The sequence below is a fragment of the Podarcis gaigeae genome (genome assembly GCF_964106915.1).
Source record: "Podarcis gaigeae genome assembly, chromosome: 3".
NCBI lineage: Eukaryota > Metazoa > Chordata > Lepidosauria > Squamata > Lacertidae > Podarcis > Podarcis gaigeae.
In genome coordinates, this window is record NC_139680.1 from 89,962,108 (window position 1) to 89,987,883 (window position 25,776).

Here is a 25,776-nt window from a genome sequence, read left to right on the forward strand (position 1 = left end):
AGATCAGAAATATCTCAGTTCACGTAGTCAGACGAACCGAGGGTCAAGAAAGCTGAGGGTACAAGGTCACAAGAAGCGGCAAGGTCTGGGCAGGAACGACAAATGTTGATTCCAGCAACTGACTGAGGCTGGAACCCCTGCTTAAGAAAGTTGGAGCCAGCTGGTTCTCATCAGGAGCAAGAAGGCTGATCAGTTCCTTCAGGCTGCTGCTCAGCAGGTGAAGCCGACTCCTGGCCCATGACACAGACCTGGACCAGATAGCCCTTCAGACACTGCACTGACCTCTGTATAGTCAGACACATGGCCATCCTACATCAGAGTACATCCGTACTCAAGTACCCTCATGTAGAAGTGCTCAGTTATGTGTGCTCAGATATGCTTGATACATCTTTAGCACTAGCGTCCCATCAAATCAAATCAGTGCCAGAAACTCAGATATATAAGCTAGGCAGGTGTCAAATGGCTCCTTAAACCAGAGTTACAGTCACCAAAAAGGAATGCCTAGTTGCTATTTGGAAACCGGAAGGCTCGAAAGTCATATTTTTTCAATATGACTTTTTGGTTCCTGAAATTCTTTCTGATTGTGCAGATAAAATATCATGGATAGAATTCTCCAGGATGTGTTGCTAGCGTGTGGAAACAGGCAAGATCCAAGGTTCCCCCACCATGCACCTCCAAATGGTGGAGACAACAGGTGCCATCCTGGCACCCAGACATCTTTACTTGGTTGCAAGTGACTGATAGCCAGATGTAAAATGCACCTGGCGAATTTCAGATGCTGCACCATTATCTTGCTCATATGTGCATATTCACTTCTTTTGATCACTGCAAGACTGAGTGAGGATTTGCACATGAGAATGTGCACCCTTGCCCATACCACCACAAACACAAGTTTACATACACCCCCAAAACACAGTATCCCATTCCCACACTCTGTCCAATCACCCAGCACAAGGGAATCAAAATCTCCTGTCCCACACCTGTTTACGTTGTCTCGTCTTTTGCCCCAAAGCCCTTGACCAAGATAGATTTTTGTTTTAAAAACCATCCTCGGTTTGCTGTGATCTCTCTCGGGTTTTTTATCTGATCCCCCTCAGTTCCCATTACAGCTACCATTTATCTCCCTGGTGCCAATGGGTTGATTTACTGCTTCTATCAGCACGGCTCCAGCTCCAAAAGCTAAGGGAGGGAGGGGAGGTGGGCAAAGATACATCAGCCAGGGCCCCAACAGGAGAACAAGGTTAAAGAGGCAACAGAGAAGTTGCATAGCGATGATCAGCAGGAAATTATGCAATGAACAGATAGCAAGAGATTGGTCTTTTTCACTTCCCATCCTATGCACAAATTTAGCTTAATCCTTCTGGCTAACAACAGTAAAAGAAGAAAAATACAACCCCATTAAAAAGGGACACACTTGCAGGCCCTGTACACACAGAGAAAATGCAATAACAATTCTTCTGAGAGGATCATTTTATTTCAAGGTTTCCTTTCTCTCTCCTTTCCTATCTGTGTGTCTTTCTACCCAACGGATTAAAACTCTATTGATGAGTGGCATCTTATTTGCAGGGACATCCTGTCGCAAGACAACATCAGCCGTGCTTTTCAAGGCACAGACTAAAAGGATTTTGGAAAACGGAGGGAGGGGAGAGCACCTTTAGCTTTTGTGCAGCGCATAATCTGAATAATAACAACAACCGCAACAAACCCCAAACATGCCTGTTGGTGGAGATAACCGCCTCCTGTCAACATTCTTTCAGAAAATAGGACAGGCTTCATGCCAGCCAGTTCAGCAGTATAGGTGGATGCACTCTGACACATTCTGGTCAAATCTGTACAATTAAGAAGAGTGTACTTGTAAATTCCTGAGTTTTAATAGTTTCTGATGAAATGAACTTGCCTGGAATGGCACTTCATTTGAACCAGAACCATTTTTAGGATGTTTAAAATACATCCCAGAGTTCTTCTCTATGATGGATCATAACAAAAGCCCATCAATTCAGACCATAAACCCCTCTAGCCCAGCATCCTGGCCAACCAGATAACGTCAGAAAGTCACGTAAGGCCCCCTCAATTGTCAATTGTAGCTGGTGCCTCTGATCCAGGCTATGATGAAAGGAAGTACAGTGGTACCTCGGGTTAAGAACTTAATTCGTTCTGGAGGTCCATTCTTAACCTGAAACTGTTCTTAACCTGAGGTACCACTTTAGCTAATGGGGCCTCCAGCTGCTGCCGCTGTGCAACCATCATGCGATTTCTGTTCTCATCCTGAAGCAAAGTGCTTAACCCGAGGTACTATTTCTGGGTTAGCGGATTCCGTAACCTGAAGCGTCTGTAACGTGAAGCATCTATAACCCAAGGTACCACTGTACTTTAGTGTATAGTTGAAACTATGGCATCTACTCCCATAAGAGGAAGTGACGGCCACTAGCCTGGATGCCTTTAAAAGGGGATTAATCAAATGTACAAAGGATAAGGTCATGAATAGTCCTGATGACTATATACTACTTTCACGATCAAGAGGCACCATGTCTCTGAAACGCTGAGGGACAAGAGTAGGTTATTAACCTTATATCCTGCTTGTGGACTTCCCAGAGGCAACTGCTTAACCAACGTGCGGAAAAGATGCTGGACTATAAGAGCTTTTGGTCTGAACCAACAGGTCTTTTTTGTTTGTTTTTTTAGACACCTTCTTAAGTGGACATACCAAAGACCAGGCCCAGCTTCACTGCGCAAGCAGAGCATATGCTCTTCCAGTAAGGCACAAATTGAAGAAGCTCTCTCCTTCCTTCAGAATGAGGTGGCAATTGACTCTCTGCTTTGTCAGTTGACAAAGGCCTGCTTTTCTCATACACTTGGCGCCCTTTCGCTACCAGCCTAATTCAGCCTCCCTATACTAATGAATGCCATGACAGGATGAGGAGCTCAAGATCAATTGAAACCCACTGAACCTTGAGAGGAGCCTTCTGGTGCAGTCTGAAAGTGTGACTCCCCCACGACTCCCACCTCCGTGTTCTCACTAACAGGAACTGACAGGGGAATGATTAACTGACAAGTTCATTAATGTTCACCTATTTTGGATTCCCTCCCCGAGATTCTCCAGGGCAAGAAAACAAAGCCATTTAGGCCTCCTTGAAATGGTTGCTTCAAACAAGGAGACCCATTCTGACGTTTGCTAAAGTTGCAAAAAAAGGAGGAGGTTCGGAAAGCTTCAGAAAAAGACAAGTAAAATTATCCAGGGGATTTTAGTATAGTGAAAAGGCAAGTAAGGGGGGGAGGACAGGGAATAGTAAAGGTAAAGGGACCCCTGACCATTAGGTTCAGTCGTGACCGACTCTGGGGTTGCGGCGCTCATCTCACTTTATTGGCCGAGGAAGCCGGCGTACAGCTTCCGGGTCGTGTGGCCAGCATGACTAAGCTGCTTCTAGCCAACCAGAGCAGCGCACGTAAACGCCGTTTACCTTCCCGCCAGAGCGGTACCTATTTATCTACTTGCACTTTGATGTGCTTTCAAACTGCTAGGTGGGCAGGAGCTGGGACCGAGCAACGGGAGCTCACCCCGTCATGGGGATTCGAACCGCCAACCTTCTGATCGGCAGGTCCTGGGCTCTGTGGTTTAACCCACAGCGCCACCCATGTCCCTTCTAGGGCGGGGAATAGAGGTGTATAAATTAATGCATGGTGTGGGGAAAGTGAATAGGGAGGTGTTTTTCTCCCTCTGGTAATCCTAGAACTCAGGAACATCCAATGAAGTTGAATGTTGGAAGATACGGGACAGACACAAGTACTTCTCCACACAGCACACAGTGAAACTATGGGATTTGTTCCCGGAAGAGTCAGGTATGGCCTGTTAAGTACAGTGATTTAATTTACCAAAATTGGGAATGCTTAAATGCATTACTGTGAGTTTGAATCTGGAACGTTCCCCAGTAACTCTTGTGTGATTGGTTGGTTTTGGTCACATAGGAGGTACCTTATCACATTCTCCATTTTGTTCTGTGAGTGACTTGGCTGTAATGGCTGCATCTCCATGAACACTGAAGAAACGACAGTGTTAGATAACTCACTCTCTTTAAACGCAATAGAGGAGAGGAGGGTTAATGTTTCTGTGCAAATGTATGTGACAGAAAGAAGTACGGAAGTTGATGTTCTCCCCCAAAAGCAGCAATGAGAAGTCTGCTGGAAGGAGAAAGTGGAAACCTCTTGGAAGGAACTGGATGGCCAAGCTGGGTCATGTACAGAAGGCTGAGTGCTAGTCCTGAAAGAGAGAAAGACGCCGTCTCTTTGAATGTTTAAGGAAGAAGCTGTAATCTTCAACTAAGAAAAAATAAGTCCATGCTTGGATAAGCATGTGAATGTAAATACTTTGCATATATTACTCTTTAGCTATATGTTCTGCAAGAGGCAGAGAAAGAATTTGCCAGGCTGCGGAAGTCCAGGAAAGGCTTCATGGGATTCAAAAGGAGAGGAGGAAAGGAAGGTGGATTGATGGATAGGGAGGCATAAACATTTTCCTCCTAGTGAAAAAATCACTCAATAGAAAATGGGCCTGTTACTGTCAGGCATATAATGGCTGCCTTCAGCTCACCTTATCCAAGGGAGCCACAATCGATAGAAACCGTCCATCCTCTTACTATCTCTATGAGGAGTGTGTAGCTGAGGTAGAAGGGACCTTTCAAAGGCCAGGCAAAATGAGACAAAACAAGGTTGAAGAATGAAATGGAGGGGGCCCAGACATGTAAATAATAATAATATGCTGCATTGGACAACTCTTGACAATGTGGTAGAGTGGCAAACCTCATGCTTGCGCAAGGGTCTCCTCCATCTTGCCAGAAGTTACCACCTGGGTCACCGTGGATGTGCCTTTCTTTGCACACAATGCACCTGGAAGTGAAGCCAGAGAGTTGCAGTCGCAAGTGGGTAATCAAAAGGCCACGGAGGGATGACAATTCAGATGCTTGCAGCCAATGCACAGATTTCACTTATATATAATTAATGCAATTTGCATAAACACATGATGAGCATGGTGGATCTGGGGCACAGCTGGTGAATGCCAGCTCTGATTAGCTCTGATTTCATTTGTGCCGTTTCCAGGTAATTTCGACATGTTTGGTAGACAACAGCAAGGAAATCAAGATTTCTGTGTTGGACTCTGAAAAGGTAGGGTTTTCTCACAAAAGGCACCGGCTGCTCCTACTATCAAAGGAAGCAAGGAGCAGGTAATTTTGCATATCTGCCTGTTGAGGTAGTACTCATTTTCCCCTGCCGGTGAGCATGGCTTGCTGTGTAGTGATATGATACAGAACCTTGTCTGGTTGCCCCCCATTTGTGGGACTCCCTCCCTTTGGAGATTAAGGCTGTCCCCCTCACAAGTAACATTCAGATGACACCTTCAGAGATACCTGCTCATACAAGCATTTGAAAGTGAATTACCATTTGAAATACTGCTACTGAATTTCTTTGTATAACTTTAAATTGTTTTCCTGATCTGTTGTGATTTAATAACTGTTAAATGCATAACCAACAGAATTATGGTGCACTCCAGAGTGCTTCCCCATCTTCTCTCTCCCATACCCCAAATCTGCCCTGGGGTTTCCCCCAACCCACTGGAGCAAATTTGGGGGTGGTACACAAGGAAGAGAGGGAGAAGAAATCACATTGCGCTCGTGGAAGCTGGTCTGTGTGCGCAACAGTTTAGTTGGATACAATCCTCTAAAATTACAGATTTGTGTTGTTGTTTAGTCGTTTAGCCGTGTCCGACTCTTTGTGACCCCATGGACCAGAGCACGCCAGGCACTTCTGTCTTCCACTGCCTCCCGCAGTTTGGTCAAACTCATGCTGGTAGCTTCGAGAACACTATCCAGCCATCTCATCCTCTGTCGTCCCCTTCTCCTTGTGCCCTCCATCTTTCCCAACATCAGGGTCTTTTCCAGGGAGTCTTCTCTTCTCATGAGGTGGCCAAAGTATTGGAGCCTCAGCTTCATGATCTGTCCTTCCAGTGAGCACTCAGCGTTGATTTCCTTAAGAATGGAGGGGTTTGATCTTCCTGCAGTCCATGGGACTCTTAAGAGTCTCTTCCAGCACCATAATTCAAAAGCATCAATTCTTCGGCAATTTTACAGATTTACCAGTTATTAAAATCACTGATTGATTGATGGTTTCATTGACGGCAACCCTTAAGCAGTTGTTGCTGGGGGGTTTTAGTATAGAAGCTCACTGCCCTGAGAGCCTGTAGAATGAGAGGCAGTCTATTTATGTACAAAGTAAAGTACTTTAACTGTGTATATTTTAACAAACCAGCAACCCAAACATTGTGTGACAAAAGACTTCTTCTAGGGAAGCTCTTCATATCCTGGAGGCAACCATCCTGGACTAGAGGGAGCCCCATAGTGTCTTGAGCCACCAGTCCTCACTGCTCTAGTGTAATTTGGAAGAGAACTTACCTAGTTATCAGCAGGTGGAGTGCAAGAGCACCACCAAGTCTGCTAAACTTTTGTATCTCTATCCTAGCCTTACTTGTACATGGTATATTCAGGATGATTGAGAGCCCTTCCACCACCACCCCAGCTCATTCCCGAAGGGTAATCAAAGTTGATTCCACAAAAATGTTTACAGCTGTTGTGGGCGCCTACTGCCTAGCGCCTGTGACATCCCCAGAGCCCAGTAATACACTCACTTTCCTGCCTTCCATCTCTGAACCACTATGCAAAACGGCTTTTAAATATTTTCCCCCTTTGCCTCGTTTCCTGCTGTTGATTACCCACTCGCCTGCTCAATATTCCTCTTTATTTTCATAAACAGTAAAACAAAACAAAGCTAAACTTTGCTTTTAAGTTGTTGTTTTTATTTTTTTAAAAACCCTTGAAGGATGAACACATTAAAGGCACACACGGCTCTCTTTTTAAAAAAAAAACCAATTCACGCAAGATGACTCATCCTCCACACCATTGTGCCACCATTTAACAATCGTTCGATTTGTTAAAAACCATGTTAAACTGGGCAGACTTTGGTTCCTCCAATAAAACCCATTAACTGCTGCATTAAAAACAAAAAAGGGAGGACAGAAGGCTGTTCTTCCATGAAGCTCTCCCTTCCCTTGACTACAATTGCACGATTCACCAAGATTGAAAGCTAGATCCGCATTAGTAATAAGAGGGAAATTGCTCCCCTTGATCCGAAAAAGACAATCATCTGTACACTGCCTCAGGCATCCATGCTTTGCGATGATCATGCCCTGGTTCCCTTGACTTGTCCTTGATGGCCTCTTCTGCAACCTCTTTGTCATTTTTCCGCTTCTCTCCGCAGTAAAACATCACACCCTCATTAAAGTCCATGAACGTGGCCGGTTCCAGTTCTTGTGTGATTTCAGCATTTCGGGCAATTTCTGAATTGCCTGGATTTGAAGGAAGCCCAACAGGGGCTGGGTTGGAGGGGAGGGAACAGGAAGCAATTTTCACATATTACTTGCAAGTTAATAATCAATTTAACCATGTGTCAGGCGGCAGCAGAGCTTGGAGCAATAAATAGGCTCTGGATCAGCATGAATATCAGAAACTCTTAATAGCCCTTGTAATCACATAGCAGCTCCTAAGCACAGCCAGGCGTAGCTTTGGCTGGCACCGAACGGCGATGCCAGCTTACGGAGCCAGGCACCAGCCACTAATACAGGCTCATCAAACAGCCCATTTGCAGGAAAACAAATGGACTGAGAGCAATGTGCGTCTCATGGTACAGAAAGCTTTCTGAGCTCCGGTTCAATAAAACACTTTGAGCACATTTTGAACTTGGAGTGCTCCCTGCAACCCCACACTGGATGACAGTACATAAGTAGGACATGGGCATACATTAGCACTACAGGAAAAAGGAACCAAAACGTTTTTCACCAGAAATCCCAAGGGTAACTCCCTCTTCTCCCCAGCAGTGTCAGGGGTGTAGATCTGTAGGTGCTCCAATAAGCAATCCACACACACCCCAATTCCCTCCACTGCTCCATTTTAATTTTCCCCTTATCAGGGAAAGGGGAGCCAGAGGCTCTCTAACCCTCTCATGCAAGGCTTTCATCCTGCTTCAGGTGAGGAAATTCACAGCTTGTGGAAGCATTAATTTGAGCCAATTAGATCCCCTGATTAACCTTCCTTGGCACTTAAATGGCTGGCACAGTTCGTCCTGTCCTTGAAACTCTGATGTGGTGCAAATATTTATTTATTTGCCAGCCTTATGTTGGAGTGACACAATACATGACCTGGGATGAGAGAGAGAGAGAGAGAGATTTATTGACTGTTTGTCTGTTTAAAGCAGCTTCAGAAGAGAGCTATCAAAGAAACCAGGTGGTTCCATCGGATGGAGCATTGAGCATAAGGCCTAGGAGATAACAGGTTCAAATCCATCTCTTAAATTACATGTTCAGGCATTTTCTTTTGATGAATTCAACACAGAGCTATGTTGCAGGCTGCAAGAAGCTTCTACAAGACAATAACCATACCCATGTTAGGTCATTTACACTGTGCCATCCACACCCTGCATCTGTCATTGGCCCTTCTGACAATCTGTCCTCCTTGCAGGCTGGCTGTGAGCGCCTAAAAAAGAAGACCAAGAGGATTCAAAGGAGAAGCACTCTCACCCCCATCGTAATTATAACCTTGCAGCATTTCTGCTTTTTTCCTTCTTACTTATTTTGGCTTTTGTGGTTTGTGTGCCAAAATAGCCATCCACAACGGGTCCTCCCAGGGCTGTCCACCACATTGGGTTTTCTAAAAATGCCTTCCTGCCTTGTAGCCAGCAACGCAAGCACAGGCCTAAATAACTCAGTCAATATAGGAACGAAAGTACCATTGCTCAGAACCTCAGAGACACTAAATCCACCATAAATATCAACCCCGGATAACTTAACTGGCAGGACAGAACAAACAGTAGCTTCACTGGCCAGAACTGGGCACAATTCACCACAGGCGTCTCTCACACACACCAGAAATGAATGGTCAATGTCTAAGAGCACAGTGGTACAGCTGTCTCCTTACAGCTACAAGCCAAACTACATGTTACATTAGAAAGGGAGTTGGCATTATTTTTAAATTTGTCAATGTGTGGGTTGTGGGGTCCAGATCGGGACCCTAACATGGTCGGGGGGGTGGGGGTAGAGCCTTTACACCTTTACCCTCCACTGTGGTTCCAATCCAGTTCACATTTGCAAACTCTCATTTGCTTCCATGCGATTTTTTTAAAATTTTCCACCCTATGTAAATTTGCCCCATCTGTTAGATGTGGCAAGCACACTATTTAGCTTCAGATAAGGACTTGTACATCTACTCAGGAAAGTGGTGGGGGGGAGTTTGGGTGCGCATTCAACGATTATCTGGAAAAAAACCCAAGCAGCAAATAATTGAAACCATAGCTTTTTATTTTTATATCCTGCGAGTTGGAAATTGCGGGAAGAGTAATTTTGCAAATTGCACCTGCTTTTCCACCTCTGCGGCAATGGCTCTTTCCTCAAAGGGTAAAGTCAAGGGGCCCTCGTGCCTTTTCACACGTTCAAACTAAAAGTCTGGAACTGCAAGAAGTTTAAATAAAGTATTCTTTGAAAAGCAGGCTTGAAAATGATAACCGAATGAAGTTCCCAGAGGAGTAAGAAAGCTTCTTTATTGAAACACACACACCATTGAGAGCTCGCCTTTCATACAATAACATCATTTGTGTGTATATGATACAGGAGTCCCCTTGCAATGTTCAGAAAGCCAATTCTGACTCCATCAGCCCAGTCATGCTGACAAAGAGGTTTAATTAATTTGGCAGAAGGGGGAGAGAGGCTGGCAGCCACATAAGAGCATTATCTAAGCTATGCTTCTCAGAACGACAATAGCGCAATAACGATTCCTCTCCTGAAATCCTGAGGAATTGAAATACCTGATGCTTCAGTCCTTCCTACAGTTGAACAGCTAAGCGCTACAGCAGGAATGAGGATTTGGTGGCCCTATAGATCTCCCTGCAGCTCCATTCACCACAGAAAATGGTCGGAGGTGGTCCCCCTACATCTGAAGGGCCACACGCTCCCCATTCCTACTCTACAGTGCCCCGTGTTTTAATTCCACAAAATACGCACAGTGTGTGGCTATCTGGGTTTCAGATCCATGGATCTCAGCTTGCTATCTCCCAATGTGTTCTACTACAGGGACAATGGCTAAGCTCTTCAAAATAAAGGCTTGGATCCATAGCAGTCCAACTTTTCACACCAAGTGGGCCACAATAATACTTTGACACAGAACCCACAGGCCACACATTGCTGTGTTACACAGCAGGGGTGGGGCACCAAGGCCAAAATTATGTGCAGCTTTTATGCTGCCTTCCGAAAGCTGGCTAAGTGAGGCACCGGGCTTTGGTAAGGAAGTGTGAGGCTCTGGCAGGTTCCTAGAGCCCTCTCACCTTCTTCCCAAAGCTGGGAAAGAGCTCACTAGGCTTTGGGAAGGAGGTGGAGGAGTCTTGAACCCTGTCCTCGTGCCTCCATCCCAAAGCCCAGCATCTCACTTATCTAGCTTTCGAAAGGCAGTGTGAGGCCTTCGGAGGGGTGGGGTGGGGGGATGTCAAATGTTGCAGAAGGCCACAAAAAATGCTGGACTACCCTGCTTTAATTCAACAAAGACATCAGCTAATAAGAACAGAAGGGCAGGGTTTTCACCATTTCACCTTCCCTCCTATGGTCACCTTGCTACCACCCAACTGTAATGGCGGTTCCCCCAACAATCTGGGTCAGATTTTTCTAGGTGACCAAGGTAACCAATGTGATTACCGGGACTCAGAGGTTGCTGGACTCCAACTTCCATCAGCCCCAGCCACCAAAGCCAATGGCTAGGGATGCTGGGAGCTGTAGTCCAGCGTCTGGAAGGCATCACATTGACTATCTCGGGACTACCGTGTACCAGAGGTTCCCCCCAACTCTCCAGATCAGATTTTCATAGAGGTTCAGGGAGGAGAACAAGGAAACATTAATGGGTATTGTGACTGCCCTATCTATAAGTGAAACTCTGTTCCCGGGATCTTTGGGTTCCTCCCAAAACCTGTATACCGAGCTGGCATATTTAAGGTCATATAAAACAGAGGCACTTGGGGTAATGGCCCCACAATTGAAAGACTTCTGAATGAACACCATTCAGAAATATTTAAAAGATTTTATTAAACCAGTGGAAGGAAGAGGGGATAAATGGATGTTTTAGCAGATAAGTTTTATCTACTTTAACCGGCTGTTTTGTATGCTTTACGGAGTAAAAGGCAAAGTATGTTATTGTACTGTACTCTGTTAATATAATGTATAGACACGGGGGGGGGGGAATGAGCAAATTTCCTTTCCAGTCCCCTCAAAGCCCAGAGTGAAGGAACCTACTTAACCCCTTGATGAAATCTTCTTCCAATTTCCCAGCTGACATTTTCAAATGAATAATAACAATAAGCTATTCAGGGTAAAGCTGTGGAAAGTAATGCCTAACTAGCCTTCAGCATTGGCCTAGACCCTGGAGGATCACCAAACTCTGAGGGCGCATTTGAAAAGCTGAGACCGTGCTGTGGGTACCAGTCACAAAATGGCGGCTGTGAGGGTTGGGGACTGTGCAGCATAATACAAAATGGCTGTCATACATCTAGCAGAACACAGAGAGACAATGGTGAAGCATGCCCCTCCCCACCATTAATGTGTAAAGAAAGGCACCTGAATTAGCTGCCACTCACAGAGAGACCCTCTTTGAACCTGTCCCCTTCTCAGCATAGTAAGAAGGGGGGTTGTCTAATCCTGGCATCCTGTAAAATGTGGGCATGGGGTGGTTTTTCTGGGGGGAGCAGGTTCAACATTGGAGATGCTGAGCCAGTGCATTCAGGACCTGACCAGAAAGAGCAAACTGTTCCTTGCACCTTGTGAATTTCTGAAGTGATATTTACAGAGAGTTGTCGTGGGCAACATAGGGGATATTGGCAGGCTCACAGGTGCCCAGTTGGCAACACCTGGTCTAGACTACTGCAACCATATGGGATTGGGAGCTGGTTATGAAAGTGTGTGTGTGCATGGTTCAGAAAAAGAGTTATTCTCTGCCATATTGCCTCTTGATATGAAGGAGTGAAGGTCAGAGAGTTGCAGTTTCCTCAAAGCCATCGTGATCAGGCTTTTAATACCGCTATGCACCGAGAATTTGTTAAGGTGGGTTATTTTTGTACTTGTATTTTTTTGCACACTATACATCTCGATAATGTGTTATGAGGTGTGTTTGTAATTGTCTGATGTGAACACCGGTCCTTGAAAAGGAAATGGTGTGTGTCTAAGTGCAGGCAAATCTATTTAGAGTCAGGACAACGCGGCTGCTCTTGCCGGGATCAAATTAGATCTTCTGGACTTTTGTGATTTAAGGAGGAAAGATTAAGAATAATCCATCTCAATTTCCTCTGCTCTGAAACAGTATTAACAGTAAAGAAGACGATTTCAAAGCTCGTTTGTTTTTGTAAAGCACAGCGCAGTCGCCACCACCATCATCACCAATAGCCGCCTTCACTTCAAATCTCTTTCCAGTCATATTTATTGTTGACATCTCACACAGTAAAGCCGAAGAAGAAGTGTGAAAAGCAAATGCTTCACTCTCATTCTTCACAAAAATAACAACAATCACCATTCGGACTTTTCTGGGACTGGGTGTGAACTGAAAAGGAACCTTATTCATTTCCAAGTCTGTCTTCCCCCCACACTGTATTTACGAATATAATAAAAGACCTGGTTGCAAAATGATTTTCCAGCATCTCCAGCTCTACAATACTTTTTTTTCTGAGGTGAGGAAACCAGAACTGTACACGATATTCCAATTGCAGTCACACCATCAATTTGTATGACAGCATTATGGTACTGACAGTTTTATTTTCAATTCCCTTCTGCATGATCCCTAGCATGGAATTCACCTTTTGCACAGCTATTTCACAGTGGGTAGACCTCTTCACCGAGCTTTCCACAATGACCCCAAGACTGCAGTCCCTGTAAGTGCATAGTCAACGTTAGGATTTTTTGCCCCAATGTGCATCACTTTACATTTGAGTACACTGAGCTGCATTTGCCATTTTAGTATCTCTTCATCTTTGGGAGCTCCTCGCAATCTCCTATTTGTTCTTAACGCCCTGAATGTTTGGGTGTTATCCGCAAACCTAGCTGCCTCACTATTCACCCTGAATTAAAAGACATTTATAAACAAGATTAAAAGCACTGGTCCCAAAACAGATTCTTGGGGGAACCAGCTTTCCATTGTGAGCACAGTCCACAGTTCTTCAACCAGTTCCTAATCCACAACATGATCTGTCTTCTTCTTTCTTCCTTTTGCTACAGTTCCTATTGGCCAACCAATGATTTGCTTGGTGGAGGGACAGCCAAAACATCTGGAGGACCCCAGCTTAGCAAAAGCTGCTCAGAAGCATATTGTCAAGGGATTGGTTGCTCAGAATCTGTCTCCGTCTCCTGTGCTCACTTTGTGGCAACAGCTTGTCTCCTCTAAACTAAATAGAACAGCCAATGCAATGCCATCTCCTATGCCTACCCAGACGTAAGGCAAATTAACTTCAGTTGTGCTTGTATGTGGGATTGAGGCCTGAGTCTTTCCAATACAAAACAAGCTTCTTCCTATAGAGAAGAAGCTTCACTTATGGTGAATGGATTGTTTTGGTGAATATAGAGAAGCTTGCACCATTAAAGTTCCAGAAACACTGAGGGCACTGTCAGCCTGGATAGCTCAGTTGGTTACAGCATGATGCTGATAAAACCAGGGCTGCAAGTTCTATTCCCATATTGGACAGTTGCATTGCATTGCAGGGGATTCAACTAGGTGATTGTCAGGGTCCCTTACAACTCGATGATTCTATGACTCCTTACTCTGAGGATGTAAGGATGCAAATGGGGCACTTGGGCGCAAAGTAAATATGAAATGGATTGACAAAGTTGGAGAGCTGACATACGTGTTTGGTTTTACAAGCTAATAGTACCTGGGTAATCCATTAATCTTTGTCACTTGATTCCCCCCTCCCTCCAAACATCATAGTGTTTTCTTTAATTAAAAACAGCACCAAGTTGTTTTTATTGAAGATTTTCAAAAACTTCTGATTGAAACAGTTCCAACTTTGACATAGTCTGAGATAAGGGAAGAGGGGATAAGGAAAGAGAAAAGCACAAATATAAAGTCATTACCAAGTGGGGGAGATCAGTCTATTTTTGGTCCGTGTCCATATTAAACTAGCCAGCCAGTTCTTTGGCTGCAAGCTTCTGGAATTATAAAACACCCACTGGTGCAAAGTTGCACCGGCTTTGAACTGACTCTGCAAGATTAGGGGGGTTTAAAGAGATGAAATTATATTTTCTTCACTAGGAGCTTACAGGCAAGCACAAAGAACAAATGGAAAAATGCACATAAGTAGACAGGCAATCGACAATCACATGCACTCTGTTAGAAGGCAGGGAGGGAGACAAAGGCATACCCAGCCTCAGAGAATTGAATTGGATGCCAATCACATATAAATATTTTCTCATTCACTAGTTTTGTTCATTGTTTCATTTGTTTGTCACACACACCAGACCTTCATGAATCCCTTTAAGGATGCACAAAGATGTCTTGCACTGGGTTAAATCCATATAAAGCTACTGAAGCCATGTTTAGAAGCATATAAGGCTACTGAAACAGAAGCTATATATGATGCAGAGAATGAAACAGGGACTCAGGAAACTGGGAAGGGTGCACCTATTGAGTTCACACTTTCTGATACTACGCAGGAACTGAAGCACAGCTTTCCCACCTCAGTTTGTTTTTCTGTGAATCTTGAGATGCCACTCTCCAGCCAAAGGAGGTGTACAAAAATGCACGTGCTGGGGTAAAGTGTGCATAAAAATGCATATAACAGTGAAAACAGCATTATGTCAGGGGAAGGTGCTCTGCCAAAAAAAAGTCTATGAGGCAAAATTGTGTACAAGTGTGTGTGTGTATTAGGGAAATTTACACTAAAATGCTGGTGAATTTCATGACTTTTTTTAAAAAAAAAGTGAACCAATGAGGAAATTGTGGAGAAATGAATTTAAGATTGGAAATATGAAAAACAGAAATTGACACTCTGCAATTTATTACCCGCCCTTCACCTTAAGGTCCTAGGTGACCCCTTTGTGAACGCTGGGCTCCTTTAACATTCCCCAAAACTCAAAATAAAAGCCACTCAACAGTCCCGACCACATTTCTGGCAATACATTTCTAAGTTTTGCACAGGGGTTGCATTCCTGGCCCCTGGACATGTCAGTGGAGCACCCAGCCCCTTTTCCAGCCATTTCTGGGTTGCAGTGATGCGCATATACCTGATTGCGTGTGCATTGAACAAGCGCAAAATGGTCATTGCTTGTACAGTGGTACCTCGGGTTAAGAACTTAATTCGTTCTGGAGGTCTGTTCTTAACCTGAAACTGTTCTTAACCTGAAGCACCACTTTAGCTAATGGGGCCTCCTGCTGCTGCAGTGCCGCCGGAGCACGATTTCTGTTCTCATCCTGAAGCAAAGTTCCTAACCCAAGGTACAATTTCTGGGTTAGCGGAGTCTGTAACCTGAAGCATCTGTAACCTGAAGTGTCTATAACCTAAGGTACCACTGTATATGAAACAGTAGTGACAGTTCCTCAATTACAAGGAGAATCGGGACCAGCTGCAGGTTTGTGTAGGCCCTGGGTATGGGGCCTGCTGCCCTCCTGGCATTTCCCGCCCTTCTATATTAGGGATCGAAAACCTTGGGCCCGAGGCACAAATGCAGCCTTCCATTCTGTACTCAAGGTTCTCCCCAGGCTAGATACCTTTCCTGAGTAGGAAGATAGGAAACGGTCTTATATTGCGTCAGGCCATTGGTCCATCTAGCTCAGTATTGCCTACACTGACTGGCAGACACTCTCCAGTTTTTTAGACAGGTAGTTTCTCCCAACCCTACCTGGGGATTCTGGGGATTTAACATGGGACCTTCTGCATGCAAAGCAGGTGCTTTACCACCGAGCTCATATTGTAGCACCCTGCTTGTGGTTAACGCTTAGCTGGAATGAAATATTCAACGCAGCAATAGAGAAATTAAAATAGTAATTTATTTGTCAGACAAATAAATGAGAGGCACAGTGGTATATGGTTACCAAGCTCTGGCCTGGCCTCCTGCCATTCTGGCCAGCACTTATATTTCCTTAATCCAGCCCCCTTACTCCTCCTGTGGCTGCCTCTGTCCAATCAGCCTGGTTGAAATTCCTATTGGCTGTTTGCTAGAACCAATCACAAAAGATACACCCATTTCCTTATGCCCTTTTATGGGAAACAAAAAGCTATATATTCTTCTATCTATAAATGACAAATAAGTAGTAATATATCTTACATGTGTCTCAACAGGGAATCTTAATTACCAGCTCACCTCTTGCCCTCCTTGCCCTATTGCCTTCCAAAACAGATGGTTAATCTTAAATTTTTATCTTACATTTTTATCTTAAACAGATGTCAAGGATCTTGAGTTCACATCAACATTGAAAGATCTCCTTCATTTGGAGGTCTTTAAACAAAGGCCTGATAATGTTTCCTGCTTGGCAGGGGGGCTGGGCTGGTGGCTGACTTAATTTTCAGGATAGTTACAACTCTTACAACTATATGAAATAAGAATCCATCATTTCTTAAATCCTTTGCATAATTACATTTAAGCCAATATATTTAATACATAACATAAATAACCTTTCAAAAGGAAAAGAAATCTTAAAAGGATATCAGTTTAAGAAAGAAGCAACTTTAGAAAAGACTTCCAAAAATCCTTCCTTTCTGCCAGCTATTTGCTCTTGGCCTTTTAACCTTAGGAAAATATGGCTCAAGTTTAATGGGAGGCACATGGTGTTATTTTACTATTTACCCACTCTTAATTATGTTTATCTCTGCTTTTTTATATTCTGTAACATGCAAGGTCAGTGTCCTGCTCTCAGCCTGTAATTCCTTTTTTTACGACTTTGAGAATTGTTTTCTGCTATAAATCAGGGGGGCCCCTTGTCCAGGAGAATAAACATCTTGCCAAGGTTCTTTAGGCAGCTGGTCTTCTGCCTGACATGAAACATTTGAAAATCTTTAAGCCCATTTTAAGATACAGGCCCTGATCGAAATATAAGCTTTGATAAAAATGCAGGCTTATGATTAGATGCCTCAATATCATGACTGCTTTTGTATAAGACTGTTAGGACAGGGCGAGAATGTGTCACAGAACCATAGAACTGGAAGCGACTCAAAGGGTCATCTTGTGCAATCCCTTGCAATGCAGGATTCTCAACTAAAGCATCCATGACAGATGGCCATCCAACCTCTGCTTAAAAAGGAAGGATGACATCTAAGGAAGGACAACCCACAACTTTCCAAGGCAGTCGATAACAACTGTCAAAGGGCTCTTTATACCACCCAAAGTTCTTCCTGGTGTTTATCTCCTTTCTTGCAACTTGAAGCCATTGGTCCAGGTCCTACCCTCCAGAGCAGGAGAAAACAAGCTTTTTCCACCTTCTCTGTGGCAGCCCTTTAGAATCATTCTTTTAGGTGCCCCACGGCTTTTAAACAAGCGCTGCTATTTTTGTCCCACCGGCTTGGCATTTCTTTTGCTCAGTGATCTCCCGAAATCCAACCGACTGCCGTAGCAGCTTTGGAGCCCAAAGCGGGACGGTTGAGGAAGAGGGCAGGAATCAATTTAATTGCAGCTTAGTAAGCAAACGTGCTAAGTGCTTCTAGCAAAATGCAAGCACTCCACTGCTAGGGAGAGATGGGAGGGGTAGGAAACGGCCTGTTCCTGGGCATGGCGAAACAGGATGATAGCAAACCTTCCGAAGCAGCAGCTGGCTGTCCCCCTTTCCCCCATCATCACCGCTTCAAAGTCTGAATGAAGCCTGCAGCAACACAGCATTTGGGGAGACTTCCACCAGCTCTCAATGCACTGCTCCTTCTGGGAACTCCAAAAAATTGCACCAAATTTTACATTTTATGCACACAGCAATTCTTTTCCCCCACCCACCCATCCACTTCTGTGCAGCTAGAAACCCATAATTGGTTTTGTGGTGCCGGGGGAGAAGAGGAGGTTGAATATGTGTGGTGTTTTTTTAAGGAAAAAAACAACAACACACACAACACCTTCACAGCTGCAGTCCTCTGCTTCAGCGTTATTATTTTTATCATTTTGTTCCGATTTTTTCCTCTTCCGTCAGCAAAGAAAGTGAAACTAACAAAGAAAAGCCAAGAGGAGGGCAGAAATTGGCATCCTCCAGGGTCTTTTGGAGAGGCACGTGCCAGCACCAGGCCAGACTCGGAGCTTCAATTTAAAGACCTCACGTGCTCACCCGAGAAACCTTTTGAAGATCAGCCTGTGTGCGCTCCCTGTTGCAGCCTGCTGGGTTTATGGATTTTCCCCCATGTTGAACAGCAGTACAGGCTCTAATTGCATATAGAATGGACTAGGAAATGGCATAAGTGCTGTTAGTGGGGTCTTTAGGTTCTTGGAGAAAGCCCAGCTTTTGCTACAATCAATGGATTTTGTGCAAATCCTCCTCACGGAGCCAGGTTTTGTTACCTGCACATTTGAAAACTTGGCTTCTCGGTTTTGTTTTATTTTTGCTTTTATTTCTTAAAAAGAATACTTGCTCTGATGTTTGCTTTATTAATTATTATTCCTTCAACTGTGCTTTAAAAAAAAAAAGTTTTGCCATCTTTTCACTGTCTGCCCATGGAGGGATGTTACAGCTGCATTTGCGACACCGCCAAAAACAAGTTGCCCAGGGCTACCAGTTGATTTTATGGCCGCAGAGAGTTTTGAACATGGGAGGCTGAGGCCGACCACCGGTCAGTCAAACTCAGCCTTATCTCGTATCTCCTGGGTATCTGTAGGGGCATTCTAGAAATGATGTGCAGTGGAAGTTCTGGTTTTGGTGCTTTATTGGTAAGAAAACAACAACCGAAAACACACTATGGCTGCCACTGTGTTCTCTTGTGGCAGCAGCCATGTTTGTTTTTTACCCACAATGCACCAGAACCAGAACTTACCACACATACATCTTGAGAAAACAAAGATGCCACCCTCATCTGTCGCCACCAAAAGGCTCAGAAGGGGGAGCTCAGGCAGAAGTGGGGCTCCCACAAATGTCACCAACATTTGCCTGAGCATGTATGCTTCACTTATTTATTTATTAATACCTGAGCATGCATTGTTCACTTATTTATTTATTTATTTATTTGACAAATTTATAGACAGCAGATAGCCTGTCTATCTGGTGGTGTACATGGTAAGAACAGAATAAAACGTAGAAACATAGGCTCTTTGAAAAAAGATAAATCAATTCAGAAAACCCTAAAACAATAAAAGCCATCCATACAAACTTTTAAAACAACGAAACCATTTCAACAGATATAAAATTGATCTTCCATGAATGACTGGGTTACACCTCAGGGAAAGTCTTCCTAGACCAAAAATGTCTTCAGCAGGTGCTTTAAATATTATATTTAGGTATGTTATTTGTTAGGTACCTGCCAAATTTTGCCTGGTAAATGATTCCAGAGATTTGGTGCTGTCACACTATAAACCCTCAGCACTTACCCGTCTGAGAAGCGCAGTTGCCAGGCAGGCCTACAGTGAGCAAGTTAGTTTGTGGTGGCACTGGGACTGCAACCTTGCCATGCCAAGGTTTGAACCTGAGACTTTTTCTATGTGCAAAGCAGTGTTCTGCAGCAGGAATGGACAGTCGTCAGGTTTATTGGATCTACTTTGTTTCGCTAGAACACGAAGATCTAATAACAAGAGTCGGGCGTAAAAAGCAATTGGATAGAATGAAAATAACCAGGTGCCGAAGAGCACATGCTGAGTCCAGAGATTTGTTTTCTGTACCAGAATTGAACTGAGCTCATGGTCTTTCCACACAGAAGCCCGTTCCTGGTTAGCTTTCTTCTTTTCAGCAGCCAAATTTAGATGGACCGGGGGGAGTCATTTTGTTGCCAGCATTGGTAAACAACTGGGAGTAAAATCCCCTTGCTGACCTACTCCAAATCAGCCACAGATCTGCCAATAGATCCGGATTCACTCTTTGTGCTCTGTGACAAAGGTATAGTCGGTTTTTGAAATCCACCCTACCCCTGGGCAGGGTTTTCCTGGGATGCTAACCCAGAATCTCTTGCACTCTAAGCAAAAACCACACCCCTTGACCAACAAGCACACTTGAACCCAGATCCCCTGGATCCATACTAACCTCTGCTATCCCTGACTCTATATAGGAATACATTTCACATTTTTCTTTGTGTGTGTGTATTAAATTGAGAAGGTTTCTTTCCTCATGATTAAAAACAAAACAACCTTGAAAGTCATGAACCAAGACAGGCAGAACACAGTCCCCCTGACATTATTGCTTTTTCAGTAGCCTTTTTAGCCTAAGCGCCATTTACAAATCTTCTCCTGAAGTAGTACATCAGCTCGCGAGTCCTGACAGGATTTAAACCGCAGCGGGCAGCCCGGACACATTATTAAGCTTCTTCCCGGGCTCACGGTACAGATAAAGATAAGATGGAACACGGGGAAAGCGCCACAATTCGCACCATTGACAATCATAATTTTTAAACAGCTTTGCTGCCTTCTTTCCTACGGTCGTAATTTTGGATGTATGCGATTTTAATCCAGCAGCAGCAGCAGCTGAGCCGAGCTGAGAGATTTTCAGACTCCACACGTAAACGTTGTAGGAAAACACCCACCTTCCCCATACTTATCTGGAGGGTGCCAAATGACAGAAAGTTCCAGCTGCTACTAAACTTTCTAAGGCCTCATCTGAATTACCTGCTCCCTTCTGCCCTCCCTTCTTTTTTTCTTCTTCTTTTTTTTACAAGCACAACACAACGTCAGGTCCCTGAACGCCCCATGCTCATCATTTCCTAACGCAAACTGGCCTTGTTCAATCAATATTTATGCCTCTATCACTCACAGCTGCAACATGGAGCAATAATGAAGCATAATGGGGGTAAAATTCATTCCTTGTAATTACCAATGAAAAATTAACTGCGTATTCATTTATAGCCTATTGTTTTTCAGATATTGCAGAGAGATAGCTGAGGCACAGTCAATAGATTAATTAAGCAACCTGGGTAATACAGGCTGTACATGATTTGTCTTGAGTGTTGCATGATCCCAGCAGACTGAGAATTGCTTGACCAAGCTGGATAGCTAAATACTGATGGAATTTTGTATTACACAGAAGCAACATCATTTGGCAATGGAAAGGGGGTGGACACCAGACTCTGGCATGGAAGGCTATTCCTGCAGTTCAGTTATGTTCATGGACACAGCCTGAAAACAGAGCTTTGTACTCAACATATCTGCTCCTGAGATGTGCACGAGTTACAATTTTTGTAGTTTACACCAACTTAAAAAAAACCCAACTGATCAGCTTCACATATGTAGTGCTAACCATGGTTTAGCCTTACAAGGATGAGCTGCAGCAAGCCTTAGGCATGTGCAATCCCCACGCCCACTTCCTTCACTGGCATGGCTATGAGGAGATTGGAAGTTTCAGACCCTTTTTAGATTACATCCAAACCCCTAAACCATGGTTTGCCAGAACTATTGTTAAGTGAAAACAAGCCGGCTTTGTAATCTATTATTTGAAGTCCGCTTATTCCGACTAACTGCTGTTAAGACTAACCACAGTTTATAACAACGTAATAGCAGAGCCTGTTGGATCAGGCCAATGGTCCATCTACTCCAACCCAAAAAGACATGAGGGCAACAGCACTCTCTTCACGTGTGAGTCCCAGCAACTGGCCTCCAGATGCATATTGCCTCCAACTGTGGAAGTAAAATGTAGCCATCATGTAGCCTTATCCTCCTTATCTTGGACTTGTCTACACATCATTACTTTGTTCTATGCAGGAACTGAAGCACAGCTTTCACCCCTCAGTTTGTGATTCTGTGAATTTTGAGATGCCTCTCTCCAGCCAAATAAGTACAAAAATGCACATGCTGGGGTAAAGTGTGCATAAAAATGCATGTAACAGTGAATACAGCATTACGGCCTAGGACCCACGTACCTATGGGACCGCCTCTCCTGATATGCCCCACGGAGGACCTTAAGGTCCACAAATGACAACACCTTGGAGGTCCCAAGTCACAAGGTGGTTAGATTGGTCTCAGCTAGGGCCAGGGCCTTTTCAGTACTGGCCCCGACTTGGTGGAACGCTCTGTCACAAGAGACTAGGACCCTGCGGGACGTGATATCTTTCCGCAGGGCCTACAAGACAGAGCTGTTTCCGCTTGGCCTTTGGTTTGGACTCAGTCTGACCCTTATGTTTCCCTCCCCTTATGGTTTTGATCTATGGGCTTCTATTAAAATGAGGCTGCATTTTAAATTATATTTTAACCTGTATTTTAAATTGGTTGGGGTTTTTTAATTGTAATTTTACTGGTGTTAGCTGCCCTGAGCCTGGCTCTGGCCTGGGAGGGCAGGGTATAAATAAAAATTTATTATTTTATTATTATTTATTACATCAGGGGAAGTTGATCTGCAAAAAAAAGAGTATTAGGCAAAAGTGTGTACAAGCGTGTGTATACAGTGGTGCCTCACAAGACAAAATTAATTCGTTCCGCAAGTTTTTTCGTCTTGCGAGTTTTTCGTCTTGCGAAGCACGGTTTCCCATAGGAATGCATTAAAAATCAATTAATGCGTTCCTATGGAAACCGCCTTCAGACCAGGTCCGGGACAGTCTGTCCCCCGACCTCTTCTGAAGGCTGAGGGGGGGGGACAAGGGCTTTTCTTCCCACCCCCAGCATTTTAAAAAACCCCGGGACAGCATTTTAAAATGCTGGCGGGCGGCAGCGAAGGCTTCGCTGCCGCCCGCCAGCATTTAAAAATCGCCCCGGGACAGCGGAGGACTTCTCCACTGTCCCGGGGCGATTTAAAAGCCCCCGGGAAGGCAGGCAGGGGGGACAAAGACTTTTGCCCCCCGCCAGCCTTCAGAAGAGGTCCTGGACCTCTTCTGAAGGCTGGCAGGGGGCCAAAGTCTTTGCTCCCCCCCGCCTGTCTTCAAAAGCCGTCCAGAACAGCGGAGAAAGACGCTGCGTTTCTCCGCTCTCCCGGGAAGGCAGGCAGGGGGGAGCAAAGACTTTTGCCCCCGCCAGCCTTCAGAAGAGGTCCAGGACCTCTTCTGAAGGCGGGCGGGGGGCGAAAGTCTTTGCTCCCCCCCGCCTGCCTTCAAAAGCCGTCCAGGACAGCGGAGAAACACGCTGCTTTTCTCCGCTCTCCCTTCAAAAGCCGTCCAGGATAGCGGGAAGCGCTTCCCTGCTATCCCAGACTGCTTTTAAAATGCTGGCGGTGGGGAGCAAAGCCTTTCGGCCCCCGCTGGCCTTCCTGGACCTCTTCTGAAGGCCGGAGGGGGGGGAAGGCTTTGCTCCCCACCGCCAGCATTTAAAAGAGGTCCCCGGAGATTTCCCTATGGGCTTTCTTCTTGCGAAGCAAGCCCATAGGGAAATTCGTCTTGCGAAGTGCCTCAAAAAACGGAAAACCCTTTCGTCTTGCGGGTTTTTCGTCTTGCGAGGCATTCGTCTTGCAGGGCACCACTGTATTAGGAAATTTCACACTAAAATGCTAATGAATTTCATGAGGACTTTTAAAAAGTGATGTGAAAATAGTGGAGAAATGAATTTAAGATTGGAAATATGAAAAATAGAAATTGACAGATTCTGTAATTTATTACCCACCCTTCACCTTAAGGTTCCCAGGTGACTCAATAAGGTAAACAACTCAACAACTTTTATGACCAAATTTTTACTTCTTGAAATATGGCAACCCTATCAGTGAGAAAAGAAAGAGAGGTATGTTCATGTGTTGGATCATTAAAAACAATAATACTTCCACTGACTTGAAAACACACAGGATCAGGTCTCATATTAACCAGCAAAGTCATGTTGATATTGGGTAGGCAGCTCAATTAATTAATGTGCTAAGAAATTAATTTTCACAGCCCGTGCCGTTGGCTTAATGTGTGTTAAATGTCTATGAGAAAGATTGGTTGCTATGAAAACTACCGGAATGGAAATAAGTAAAAGATTATCAGCCAAGTTCTGCTTTTATTACATAAACCTTTGTGCTGCGAATAGTATCTGCTCAGGGACAGAAGGTGTGCTTTTCGTGCAAAAGGTCCCGGGTTCAACCCCTGGACCGGGTTCAACCTCCCTGTCCAGAGCCACTGCTGATCAGTGTAGATGTGGACTCCCCAATGTCACGGCAGTTCATTGCCCCTCCCCGTGACCACCAGAAACACAATGAAACTGAGATCCTGTACGTGATGACTTGGGATGAAGCTCAATGGGGATGACTTTTGAGTATTTGTTTATGAAATCGAAACATTTCTAGCCTATCCTTCATCAGCAAATATCCTAGGACAGAGCAGGCCCATAGCCAGGGAGGGCTGGGGGGAGCCCTATCCCACACACTTTCTCTGCCCCTTAAAAGACATAATTCAATAATCAGGAAAGCCTTGGTTTAAAGGTCCTAGTGTCATGGTAACTTTTCCTTCAGAGGCCAAGGAAGCCTCCAAGCAACCTACTTAAGCCCATCAGCACCATGCATTCTTAATATGGCTGTTTGCAGGTAACCATGAGGTCTGCAGACATGAAAAAGCAATCAGGGAGAGATAGAGGTGGAGATGCAGATGCAGATGGAGATGGAGAGAGAGAGAGAGAGAGAGAGAGAGAGAGAGAGAGATGCTTTTTATTTCATTTTTTTGTTCACAGGCCAGAGGACAAGAGCCACAGGTTTCTTTTGAGGAGATCCAATTTCTCCCAATTTGGGGTGGGGGACGGACTTGCAGGAGAAAGGAGCATCCTGGAGGCATCTGATAAAATGCATCAGAAATCCTGTTAGGGCTAGGGTGGCTAGCACTAAAAACTATGAATTTTTATTGATGGGAATTTAGATTTGTTTCACAATTAGAGGGAGGGAGGGAGGGAGTTAGGAGTTATGTTAATTACTTTGATTGATTGCTTTGCCAATGCTACTTTTTAGGTTATAAGCAAATTATATCCAATTGCTTTAAGTCTAATCATATGTGTAAGTTGCTTCATTTTCAAATATTTTATCCTATGTCATATTATAAATTCAATTTTCTATATATGTTCTATTACATTTATAAGGCCATTTAACAATACTATTATGCTTTGTACATTAATAAACTGAGTGATTCATTTCAATTACAATCAGGAATCTGTGGTTTTTATTGTGTAAGCTTTACTCCCTATTCCACTGAGCTACTACTGAGCAAAATTAAATCTTGACTGGAATCCAATAGATCCTGGTGCATTGCCCAGTTTTTGGTATTGTATGCACTAATGTTGATTGGCTATCCAAACTAACACCAATTAGCTACCAGGTGGAGTTTGAATTATTGGTACCTTAAAAAAAAAAAGGATTAGGACCCCTGGATGGTTAAGCCCAGTCAAAGGCGACTATGGGTTTGCGGCACTCATCTCACTTTAGGCCGAGGGAGCCTAAAGGGGGTCAGGGAGCAGCTGCCTTCTTAGATCAAGTAAAACAACTGAAATACTTACCTCACTGACCAATCACATCGGTTCTGCCCCCCCCCCCCCAGCAAAAATCCTGGCTATGCCCATGCCACCAACTACTCAAATTTGTCTGTAGAGAGACTATATTAACCAGTAATGTCTTAACAAACTGCTTGAAATGACACTACATAATGTATTTCCTTGATTGGTCTCTCTGTGTAGCTCCATTTTCT

The 25,776-nt window shown here is 44.3% G+C and overlaps 1 protein-coding gene and 2 long non-coding RNA genes across 3 annotated transcripts in view; 2 read left to right on the top strand and 1 right to left on the bottom strand.

Moving 5' to 3' along the window:
• GALNT14 (polypeptide N-acetylgalactosaminyltransferase 14) overlaps window positions 1-25,776 on the bottom strand; it is a 243,070-nt gene that overhangs the window by 200,158 nt on the left and 17,136 nt on the right. The window lies entirely within an intron of this gene.
• LOC310841650 overlaps window positions 1-25,776 on the top strand; it is a 248,280-nt gene that overhangs the window by 92,484 nt on the left and 130,020 nt on the right. The gene's annotated exons all lie outside the window — the stretch shown is intronic.
• On the top strand, window positions 17,218-24,974 carry LOC310841697. The gene is made up of 3 exons (XR_014562702.1): window positions 17,218-22,595; window positions 23,609-24,681; window positions 24,718-24,974. It is a non-coding gene; the product is annotated as an uncharacterized lncRNA (long non-coding RNA).